At 37.3% G+C, this 12688-nt stretch overlaps 1 protein-coding gene across 8 annotated transcripts in view; it reads left to right on the top strand.

Moving 5' to 3' along the window:
* LOC108000131 (zinc finger homeobox protein 4) overlaps positions 1-12688 on the top strand; it is a 420790-nt gene that overhangs the window by 167470 nt on the left and 240632 nt on the right. The window lies entirely within an intron of this gene.

Here is a 12688-nt window from a genome sequence, read left to right as displayed (position 1 = left end):
CGTGTCAAATTCTTATAAGAGTTTGGAAATCTTTTCAAAATTAAAATATCGAATTACGAATATATGATTGTAAATTTTGAATCGTTTTATTATTGGGACGAATAAGCGATACGATATGATTTTTATAAAGTTTAAAACATAATCGAGATGAGAGGATCATTGAGAGGAAATGAGATTTGTTCGGGTTGAGAGTCACTTTGATGAATTTTTGTTGTATAAGCAATTACCCATAGGATGTACAGTTATGTGTATAAATCCTTATAATTAACCTTGTAAGTGATTAATGGAAATCGTAGTTAGCCTCGTTTTACAGATATAAACAAATAACTGTAGATTCGATAACTGCTAGTGTTTTTTATAAACTTCGAATAATAATTTTCTTGCTTTTAAACGAATAGTTTAACAACGAGCAATACGAAGCGATACGTATAAATTATTTGTAAAAATGTAAAAATTGATAGATGTATATATGTTTGAAATAATAAAAAACGATATAACTTTAAATCATCAACACTTGTTACGAAATCTAACTTGATTAATAAATTAAAAGAAAAACATCATAATTCTAAATTCTAAAATTCTTCCTTTCCGAAAGGAAAAATTTCAAATTAAACTTTCACGAAAACTTCTATCGATTTATTTTATAACGAAATATCCGTAGAATTAAATTTGGAATACGATAAAAAATCGCAAAAATCGTGATCAAAATACACTTCCTATATATAAAATAATTTTTCTCGGCAATCTCTTCCGATGATCTCCAAATTAACCCAATCTCTAACACCGCCAAATAAAAAGGAAAAAAAACTCTTTCGATCATTCATCGAACGACCAACTCCAAAAAATAAATTCTCTACGGTCGTTGAACGGTCACAATACGGATCCATCACGAGGGCTCACGCGAGCTTCCACTGCCTGTCCGGATCAGATTTCGTGTAGTCACTTAACGATTATCTCCGATGGATCACAGCCGGCCGGATTAATCGCCATTAATCTTCATCACCTCGGCTCCTGATCATTTTTCTTGCCGGGCTCGTCCCGCGCGCGGTGTCTCATTTAACCGTATAAATCACGTCGCGCTTAAAACTGAACCCGCGAGGAGCACAGCTCTCCGGCTAAAGGCGAATTTAGACTTTTCACTTTGCATTTCGAATGATTCATCCAGTGCAAAAAGTGTAAAGATCCATTTTCTCACCGGAAATAATCGATGAATAAACACGAGCCTCTCCTTTCTTTAATAGAAAGAATCCATTCGTAGCGAGAAAATGCAAAAAGATTCGATCCGCGATCGTTCAGCAAAGAGATATTCGGAGATATCTTTTCCGTGGAAATGGAAAATTATCAAAGATACGTAACGAAATTACGAAATTATTTGTGTGTCGTAAAACAAAAATGCGTAAAAAAAAAAATTAAAAAATTCGAGCAAACTTTTATCTCTCGTGACGAGAGCGTGGAAAAGTGTAAACTCGCCTTAATCGAGCGAGCCACCACGAAAAATCCGCGCGACAGTGAGGGAGGGACGGAGTGTTTGGAGAAGGAAAGATGAATAGGAAGACAGCGACACGAGCGGAGTCGCGCGAAATTATTCGAATCCCGCGTACCGGCGCGGCCCGATCCTCGATCACGGTCAAGATTTCGTGGGGTCACGTGAGAATAAGCGCGATGCTCGAACAGCGGGTTGAGCAGCGACGCGCGCGCAGTTGCCTCGAGCGCAATTAATCTTCGTTAAGTAAGCAAGCAAGCGAGCGAGCGAGCGAGCGAGCGAGCTTGCCCTTCTGCTTACTCGCACCGCGCGCGGACGCCTCGCGTATACACACTTTCGAAACGACGTCTGACATGGGATCGTCCATGGCGGTCGTCCCCTTCGTACCGTGTGCGTAGGTATAGCTGGGCAAATTTTATTTCGCGTTGAAGCGATTTATTTTGGATTGTTATATATAGATAATATTTGAAGTGGTAGTTTTAAATTTGGCGAGAGAAATATACGAAATAATCTTGTACGCTAATTATGTACAATTACGAATCGGATTCTAGATATCAGACTATCTATTTTCACGATAAAATTGTGAACGCTTATGGTGATAAAGTCGAAGGAAATGGTAAGAGAATATGTTATAAGTATCAATAGTTGCATTTAAAATTTTTGAATTAATCAAATAATATAAATCTAAGTATCAATAATTTAACTTAACCTAAAAGTAAATAAATGTACTTGTAATTAGTTTATTTAATATTTCAAAAATAAAAGTATCTAAGTATCAATAATTTAACCTAACATAAAAGTAAATAAACGTAATTAGATAGTTTATTTAATATTTCAGAAATGATAACATCAAATATGACCATTCTAAGTAATAATTTAACCTAAAAGTAAATAAATGTACTTGTAATTAGATAGTTTATTTAATATTTCAGAAATGATAATAACATCAAATCTGATCATTCTAAATATAAATAATTTAATTTAACGTAAAAGTAAATAAATGTACTTGTAATTAGGTAGTTTATTTAATATTTGAGAAATGATTTATATTTATTATTTTTATATATGTTAATTTCAATTATTAATAGATATTCTTCGAATAATCAATTTTTCAATCTATTATTTTCTCAAATATTTTGAAAAATAACGAACATAACCTCAATCGAAACACATTATTCATCGAATAATAAATAACTTTATTTAAAGTCATTATTTCAAATAAATTTCGTCCAGATCTTATCATCCAAGAAATATGTATATGCATATATACATATTTATATAACCTCATATATAACCTCGAATAAAAGTACTTACCAAACAACAAATAGCTTCGCTTAAAATTATTATTCTTAAATCACCATTTAAAATAAAATCCAAAGAATATTTGCGCATATGACAAATGCACACCGTAGAAATACATTATACATATCGACGAGTTACCAAACGTTAAACAGCTCCATTTAAAATTACTATTAAATTACCATTTGAGATACCATTAATTTCGCCCAACTCTTATAATACACGTACAAGGAGTCGAAGCACGAAGCAGAATCGCGAAATAGTCTCTGGTATCCCGTTTCCAACCGAACCCCTCTCCCTTCCCCGCCTCGTACTCTCATAACTCGTCCGATCCCTGTTCCTCTTCCTCCCGGCGTGCGTACGGTTAGTTATGCCCACGGTGCCTCGTGTGTACACGCACACGTAGCCCGGGGCACTGATTAAATCTGAGTAATTAAGGGAGTTAACCTCGACTTAACTTGACTTAACGCAGTCACGCCCGCTTGCCCACCCCTCGCGTTTACACCGTTTACACGCCGGTTTACATTGTTCGAGGAAACGGGTGTCCTCGCGCGCGCGCCACCTCCTCGCCTCTTCTCTTCCTCGCTCGCTCGCTCGCGCGCGCGCGCGCGAGCCGCTCCTCGGTTAATTGCTATGCGCCGCTAATTACACAGCTCTGTGCCCGGGAGGGGAACCGATGCGTGCATCGTTCCTGATGCAAATGAAACGCGTGGGCCTCTCTGCTCCGTCTCTCCCCCTCCGTCCTCGTTTCTCTCCTCGTTTTTTTCCCTCCGCCCCTCCCTTCGCCTCCTCTAATCGCGCACGAAGGCGACGAACGAACGATTCACTTTATTCCGCCGGCCGGAATTGCGATTGGGCGTTGGTTAATTAAGGATCTACGCGACACGATCGGCGTCGACCAGGAAGCGGACCCCACGCGTGTATTCTATAGCCTGGTGAGAGGACACGTGAGATTGTGATCACGCTCTGTTATGGGTCGTTTCATTTCGAATCGTTCGAGTCTTTTATAGCGTGGTGGTTTTTTGGGTCAACGGTTTTTAGGCATAGGTTCAGACGCAGATATAGCAAACGTTTCTTTCTTTTAAATCTCTTCAACGCGCTATTGAAATTTAGGTGTGGGATATATATATATATATATATATATATATATTGGGTTTATATATCGGTTATTATTAGAATATTAAAGTCTTAAATTTTGAAATTTTATATATCACAGATTTGACTGTATAACGTTTGAACGGATCTATATATTTCAGAAAAATTGTGTATATAAAATTTGAGAAAATTTAGCTTATCGAATATTAACGGAACGGAATGCTCGGTTTAATAAATACGTTGGCGTAGTTAGAACAGTTAGTTTGTGCAATTGCACACAATACAATTTATATCTTGCTTTTCTAACTTGCCAAATTTCATTAAAATCGGCGAGAGCTGTATTTGAGGCATTCCATATGTCAGAAATTTATAATCATATTTAATTTCGTAACAATGAAATGGTATGCATTAATAGCAGTTGCCTCATACCTGGATTCAATTATTTATTGTTCGAAGAATAAAAAATATACTTACCATTTTTTTCTTTTTCGTATCGTTCCAATCCAAGAATTTAAAAATTTACAAATTTTCGGTATCAAACGATATTTCCAAAATCGTATAATAAACCTATCTTAATAAATAATATTTAAAATATATTAAATCCGTGAAAGTATAATATATTTGTGTAATTATCATATACAGAAACTAAAATGGAATATAAATAGAAGCCTTCAAATCTTATATAAATAGAATCTTAAACAAGTATAAACAAGTTTCTTCCAAGATTCTCTCCTCATTAACAGATTATTCAATTGGATCTTATAAATAGACGTTCTTGTATGACAATGTACCGGAGGAGAGGTCGTAATTACGTCGTTCACTCCGATGCCAAAAGCAAGGCTTGGTCGAGATGTTGTACACGACGTTTCTTGTTAACACAAATAAAATTTATCAACATTAAAATATAACAATCGTAATAAACATTAGAAATTCCGCGATAAACATGTCTTAATAAAATCTCAAAGGGAATCTCGGAACGAGAACGAACGTCAATCAAGCAATCTATAAATACCTGCCAACCATCACTGCCTTCGAAACTGTTAACTGCTCTCTAGAAATTAAAGTTGGATAGCCTTTGAAGATTACTGCGTATCTTCGGAACACAATTTCGCCGAAATAAGCAATAGTTAAAAATATACGGTAAAATCTCATTCCACGAGATTAAATTAAATTAAAAGCAAAACTATAATCGATTTTATTCAGGTTATTGATCATCTTATTCTTTTTTTAAAATCTAGGCAGTAATTCTGTTTACTCTGATCATCAATCGAGATTGAGCTAAACTAAATTTATAAGTATATAAGTTTCTGATTATTATCTGGATTCTACATATTCAAGATTGTGACTATGATTATTTATCAGGATTAAAATTTTTAAAGGAAATATTTATTATAAAAATTTAATTAATTTTCCAATCTATTTAACATTATTTTAGAAAATAATCATTTTTTGTCAATAATAAATAAATATGTATATTTCTTATATTACATATTGTAGTATTGGAGAATGCGGTAAATTTTATCAATTAAACTTTGAAATTTAATAATTAAAGTAACAAGATAAAAAAATTGAAGGTATCAAATTTTAATCCTTACTGGATTAATATTGATCAAACCGGTTTTAAATATTTTACTGTTATTTATATTATCATTATGAAAACTAAAGTAACAAAACTTTTTAAATCTGCTGTAACTAACCCTTTCCAATTTAAATCCTTTCATCAAAAGAAGTAGATACTTTTTTTATAAATATAAAAATAAATTTAATAATATACACGGTATCGTTGTATTTTTAAAATTGTAGATATATCCCTCCAATTAATTTCCAAAATTTTAAAAATTTTAAAATATTCGTTAACAATTCTCTTTCCTCTCTTATAATCGAAACAATGCCTTAAACCGCACAATACAAAAATTCCACAAATGCAAAGAACAAGCCTAAAAAATTTTCAATATTAAATAACCTTACAACTCCAAAAAAGAATCAACTTATTCGATTTAGCAAGAATCACCCCTCATCATCAACCTGTCTCTCTATCCTCATCAACTCCGTTTTTATCTCCTCTCAAAAAAAAAAATAGATTATTTCCCATCCAATTTTTTTTCTCTCTCTCTCTCTCTCTCTCTCTCTGTCTCTCTCTCAACCTCAGACACGCGATACGTGCTTCACTTACGCAGCGTCTCCAGTCACGTTGTTGCAAGAACGTCGCGACGCATGGGTTCCGCTTGCATTCGAGCGTAAGAGGAGAGGTGCCTCGCCTAATTAGCCCGCTCGGGTATTTCCGTCGCGTGACGTCACGTGAGCTCGTTTGCCTGGCCCACGGCCAGCTTTTCCGCCGAACTATAAACCATATTCACACCCACGCAACACAATTAGCCAGCCAGTGGAATTATAATACCCGCGACGAGGGATAAAAGAACATCTCGTGGTACGGATTATGGAGGATTTTTGCGGGGGCCGGGGGCGCGGGACGAGGCAGACGATGAACGACGTCTCGACTCGTAATCTCACCTACGAATTTCGACGTTCCCGTCACTCCCCGCGTGTTCCAACGAGCAAGCAAATATGAACGTTTTAGCGAACGGATTTGCGAGAGTTTCGGTTTGCTTTGATTGGCAGATTTTGGTTTTTCTTTCTTCGGTTTTTGTTTTTGCAAGAATTGGAAAGATTCTTCTTCGTTTCCTCCAGATTCTTGAAATATAAGAATTTGCGTTACTATATTTTTTTCTGTCTTTGTCAGAGCCAATGCTGAAGCAAAATTAAAGGCATTTTTGAATAGCAATTTCTGAGTTTGTTTTGATTCAAATTCAAAAAAATGCGATGTGTTGAATATGCGTGTTAAATAATCACGATACGTATTTCTTCTCCTGTAATACAGTTAATTAAATCGTATCTAATTGAGAATTATACTTTCAAATGTAATACAAATGCAATTAATGTATCTGTTTTTTAATTCGTAAAGTTTTTATTTTCATGAATTTTTCTTATAAGGAGAACGAAAATTTAATACGAAGGACAAAATAAAATAAAATTAACCTATCGCAATATACGTACATCGATTCGAATACATGCGCAAGAGAAAAGAAGAAAAAACTTACATTTCAATCGGCAAACCATTCGATGAAATCTTCCATTCGATATCGAATCTTCGGTGAAACATTCACGCTCGAACGGTCTGGTTTTCGTGAAACGTTTGTCAACAAACCCCCAAAGGCAAGATGTATATAAATTGCATACGGACGCGGATACTACAGAAATTAAATTTGGTTTGGTCCACCGTGAGAAGTGGAATCTGCACGAAGCCAGGATTTCCTGTACTTTTTACTTAAGAGATAAGCTCCGCGTTTTAAGAGCGTTGTGGTGGAACGGTGTCGTAAAACTAGAGGAGGGGATGACTGTAGGTCGTCAGAGGGAAACAACCCCTCGAATCGGTCCTCGAGTCGTGGCATAGCCCAGTAGATCGTGATGCCACGGGAGAAGACTCGAATTTTAAAGTAGCTAGACCGAGATCAGAATTGCCTTCGGTCTGTTCTTCCTCTAGTTACGTGGTATTTCTTTATGCAAATGTTTCTTTTTTATCTTGCCAAGGGAAAAACGAATGATCTTTCGCCGAATACTATTCTTATTGTTCGTAATTATTATCACAATGTGTGTTTTGTGAATTTAAGACGTTCGATACGAAATATAATGTTTCATATTTAAGTGACGATTTTAAAGAAATGACGAAAGTGTATGTTGATTAAATTTTTATTCAGAAATAAATTATAACATTAACATCGTATAAACAAGATTACTTATTGGACGAGGAGTAACAAAAACTTTCTTCGTTCGTTATTCCATTAATTTTCATCAATGAAATTTTACAAGTTGTAAATTACGAAATAAGCTCGAAATTTCACAAATAAATTTGATATACAAACTTGTTACAATTATTATAACATCATTCAATTTTATACATACATAAGAACGAAATATCATCGCATGGAAACGAATCAAAACTTTTCCTATCATAATCACCAATACCTAAGTATTTTAAAATTATAAGTACTCTCCCCTAATAATCAATACCTTTCTTAAGAATCTAATTCAATTTCAAAAAAGAAAAAAAGAAAATCACGATCCGCCGCAAACGAAAACTTCGTCAAGGATCCCTTCCCAAAATTAACGAGCGATCTATCTACGAACGAAACGAAAAAAAAAAAAATTCGCACGGCCGAGAGAACGATCCGATCTTCCGCTCGGCTGTGCCCGGCCGCGAGATCCTCGCAAACGAGATCTACGATCGCGGAAGCGTGAATTCGGCTGATCAAACGTCGCGACTACGGAGAAACGCCGGTCTTAAAGGGAGGAAAAGGGGCTGCTGCCGATAAGGATTGGAAGGAGTCGCGACTAACGTGAGCGGAGGGAGGAGGAGTTAGAGGGAGGAGGACGAGGGATCGGGTGAGCGGGGAGGAAGGGAGGAGAGACGCGTGGAGAGACAGTAACGCGGATGGTAATGGGGTGGTGGTCTCTAGGTGGTGAGGGATGGAGGCCCGAAAGTCCTTTCTAAAAAAGGAAGGTGGAGGAAGGAAGGTGAAGAGAGAAGAGAGAGAGAGAGAGAGAGAAAGGATGGTCGGTTGAGGAGGGGGGCGAAAGTAAGTATTGATTCAGATTCAGCTAGTTAACTATGCTCGAAGCGCATCCCCTCCTTCGCCTCGGCCACCTTTTTCTCCACGCTTCCCCTCCTCCCTCCGCGCCTCTACCCTCCAAGGGAGGGAGAAGGGGGGAGTGGACGGTTAGCAGAGAAGACGACGCGGAAGCGGCGCACGAGGGTGGAGCGAAGGGAGCCGAGGGATGCAGAAAAGGGAGGCGTATGTAGAGCGCGGGATCCGAAGCTCTCGCGGAGGTGTAAGATGTAGGAGGTGACAAGCATCTCTCCTTCGAGATCTTTCTCTCTCTCTCCTTTCCTTTCCAAACCTCCCCTGCCTACCTCCCTCCCTTCCCTATCTTAGACTCATCCCATCCAAGGCCCGGTCCCTTGTTATCCCTCCGACCCCCCCGTTCCTCCTTCCACCTTCCTCCTTCCTGTCTATCGCTGCAGCTCCCTTTTATATTCCCATGACGACAGCCCAGATGCACTCTGGGCGGCCATACGAGGAGGTGTATGTTAAAACTTGAGTCGATATTTCTGTTGCGCCATCGGGGGAAGGAACCGGGAATGGGAACGACCGTTTCTCTCTCTCTCTCTTTCTCTGTTTCTGTTTCTCTCTCTCTCTCTCTCTTTCGCGCGCGAAGCGTCAACAGGCTTGCTGCAGGGGAGGAGGAAAATTTTGGTGGTGGCGAGGGTGGATGGCACGGCACTGTTGCGTTCCTCGGATTCTTCGTGCGGCTCGGATTTTTGGGGCTCGTAAGGAATTTTTATTAGGTCGTGTAATAAGCGATATTTCTTGTTGGAGTTATTGGAGATATCGATGGTTTTAAAAAATATTTCGGTGGTATCTTTTTTTCTGTTTTTTAACTTAAATTGTAACATCTTTGCGACGAATTGAATATATCGTACTTCGAGTCGAGAGAAGTTAGAAAATATTTGTTTAGAATGTGGAGAGATATCGATGAATCGAAAAATTGTCATTTACACGTCTGGACACGATGAATATCCGACGAGGATGAATAAAATTGAATGGGGTGGAGGAAAAAGAAAAGAAAAGAGAAGAGATCGGGCCTGCAATCCCTCCTCGTGTCTCGTGGCGTCCAGCTTTACGGGCGTCCCCATCTCGCGGATTTTTCTGCAACCAGGGCGTCGCGACGCCTTAGCGGCTAATAAGAGACGCTGTCCGAGTTGGAGGCGTCCACTCGCGTTGCAGCGCTCGTCGCAGACGCTTCCCTTCTTGAGAAATTCGTCATCAACCTTCCTTTTGGACTGATTACCATACTGTATTCTTTTTGTTATATTATCGTTAAAAAATTTGCGAAATTATTTTATTATTATAAATTTAATGGAAATCTTGGTAGAATATCAACGGTAGAATATTGTTGGAAATATAATTGATTACGTCGATGGGAAGATGTAAAGTGAAAGTGTGATTCGTGTCAAGGTTTTGTATAGGATGGGTTGAAGAAGATTGTTTTATTAGAATTTGATTTTTCTATAATTGGTATAAAATTGAATAAAGTATTTTTATAAATTAACTCTTAATTAAATCTGTTTTTACGTTTAAAAGTTTGCTTTAAAAAAAAAGAAGAATATTAAAAAGTTCAAATATATACGGTATAAATACTAGAAAAGAATTTCATTTTATTAATTATTCAATTAACATCATTTTCCAAAAATAAAGATATTCTTATTTCAAATAAATGGACCTTCCACTGAATATTATCACTATCCACGTAAAATAAAAAGTGAATATTCTACCGAATTCAATCCTCCGAAACGTTACAAAAGTGCTCTAAAACTTCGTAAATTTCTACAAATTACGATCCAAAAAATTACGCAAATCTATCGTAAAAAAAAAAGGGAAGAAAAGGAACAAAAATTTCTTCGGAATTTCGATTCCATCACAGGTATAAAGATAAAATGTTTCCAGGACGCGAAGTGAAATCGCGAGGACCGTTCCCCGCGCTTCGAGCGACAAAACGCCCCGTTTCTATGCACAATCGTATTTATATTTCTTAGGTCGAGAACTCGACCGCGCAAGATTTATCTCCGGCCAAGGAAAGGACGTTGATTTAAGATCGCGGACTGTATTATAAAACGGCGCATGCTTTCTACCTTTGCTGGCCCCCTTTTTTTTTCCTCTCCCTCCTCCTATCTCGCTCCCTCTCCCCCCTCCCTCCCTCTCCAACCCCTCTTTCAATGCATTAATTGATCCATGGTGATTTATAAACACCGGCCGGATAATTACGATCGAAGCCGCGACGGAATTTTATCTTAAAACGCCGCGTTACTTCAAAGGATCTGTATATCTGTCGAACGAAGAATCTTTGTTCTTGATTTTACGACGGGGCAAAAACTCTGTTTTGCGAAACTGATTAGATTCAGACGGGGTGAAAGTGTGTTCCCTCCCCTCCCTCTTTTTTAACTTGTTCTTACGTGGATACGATTTCTCGTCATTGTTTATTAATTGGATAGAACGAAGAAAAGTGTCTCAAAAATTTGAACGTATATACGTAAAAATTTAATTTTGCATTGTTTCTATTCTTCGAATTGTATAATTCGAATGTAGTCTAATTGTATAATTTTTTCCCCAGAAATATCTTACTTTTACGATAGACGATAGAGTTTTATTTTATCTCATTCTAAAATTTTTCTTATGTAAGTAATTACAAAGATCATTTCAAAACTTTGATTCGTTTTATCAAAATCTTCGCACTTTCAACACTCGATAATTTCTATTTAAGTATATTATCGGTATAAAAAATTACGAATTCAAGTTATACAATATTCACTAAATTAAAACATTTATAAAAGATTAAATATAAATAATCACAGCACGTATCATTTAATTACTACAATATCATATTTTCAAATATCACACATTCCTTTGTGCACAAAACAGGAAACAAAAATTCTCAATTTAATAATTTCACACATTGCGTGACAATCCGTCATTTTCCTCATGACCTTTCAATTTATACGCTTCTCGATACATCGTCCCACCATCGCCAATTCTCGAAATCGAGATAAAAACCGTCTCGAAATTCGAGCGCTAAACTATCAAATTCTCGTCCCATCCCTCTTAGCCCCCAGCGACAACCCACCCCCCGTCGCCCTCGTTCGAGGGAATTTCGCAAAACTCGACTTGCAAATTCTCGTGGAGCCGGCAGGCAGCGGCGCATCGACCTCGATCGATCGCGTCAATCTATCAAGACATTAGCCGGCGATTATTTTGTCCGATTACGTAGTCGGTCATTTATTCGCTGTCCGCCGCTAATGGAAAACTATTCCGCCCCGCTTATTAACGATCGGAATGTCGTTAACAATAAGAAAAATTATCACTCTGTGTATATCATATACGTACACTCGTGTTCAAAAATCGATAAAAAAAAGAGTTTGACCGTCCGATTATTTTAAATTGGCATACGTGTTTAATTAAGATCATCTTTGAATCTTATAATTCGATATTGTTAAATATAAATGACGTGTTCATCAAATGTTTATCCTTGGTATAGAAAGTAAAATAAGAAAGAAGTAGATTTGTGAATATATATATATATAAAAGTTATCCCACAACTTTTGAGCGAGATTTATACCGTACATTTACGAGCTCCTACACAGAGACACGGCGGAATTGATATCGGTGCGAAATCATTACTGGCGCGCACCGCATTGGCTGCAATTTGCGTAACGATAACAATCAACTTTAAGTGGAACAATAGGCTGCCGTGACGGTAATTAGTGCCGCGTACTGTCTGGCGTGATGACAATTGCGCCAGCACCGATGGTAAATAGTAACATTAATAATAATGGCCGATAGCTCGCGCGCGCGCACAGCATCGTCGAGAATAATGGACCGCTATATAATTCCCTTCCCCGTTAAATATTTAAATTGAATGGTCAGTTGGATACGATAGCGATCATCGAACGATTTTCGAAACGATCCATCGTTGCGTAATCGAAAATGTCGACGGATATCATCGCACTCGACCCTTTCCATGTTTTCGACCGCGATGGAGGGACGAAAGAAAAGATTTTCCAGATTTCGAGAATTTAATTTTTTAAATTTTATATTATTTTATTCGGAATTTCTTCTCGACATTGAAATCGGGAATTTTAGAGGTTTATTTTTTTATTTCTAGATTCTTGCGATTACGATTAAAAGAATAAATAATTTA

This window comes from Apis cerana, linkage group LG11 (genome assembly GCF_029169275.1).
Source record: "Apis cerana isolate GH-2021 linkage group LG11, AcerK_1.0, whole genome shotgun sequence".
NCBI lineage: Eukaryota > Metazoa > Arthropoda > Insecta > Hymenoptera > Apidae > Apis > Apis cerana.
The sequence above is the reverse complement of the archived record's forward strand: the minus strand, read 5'-3'. Positions and strand labels throughout refer to the sequence as shown.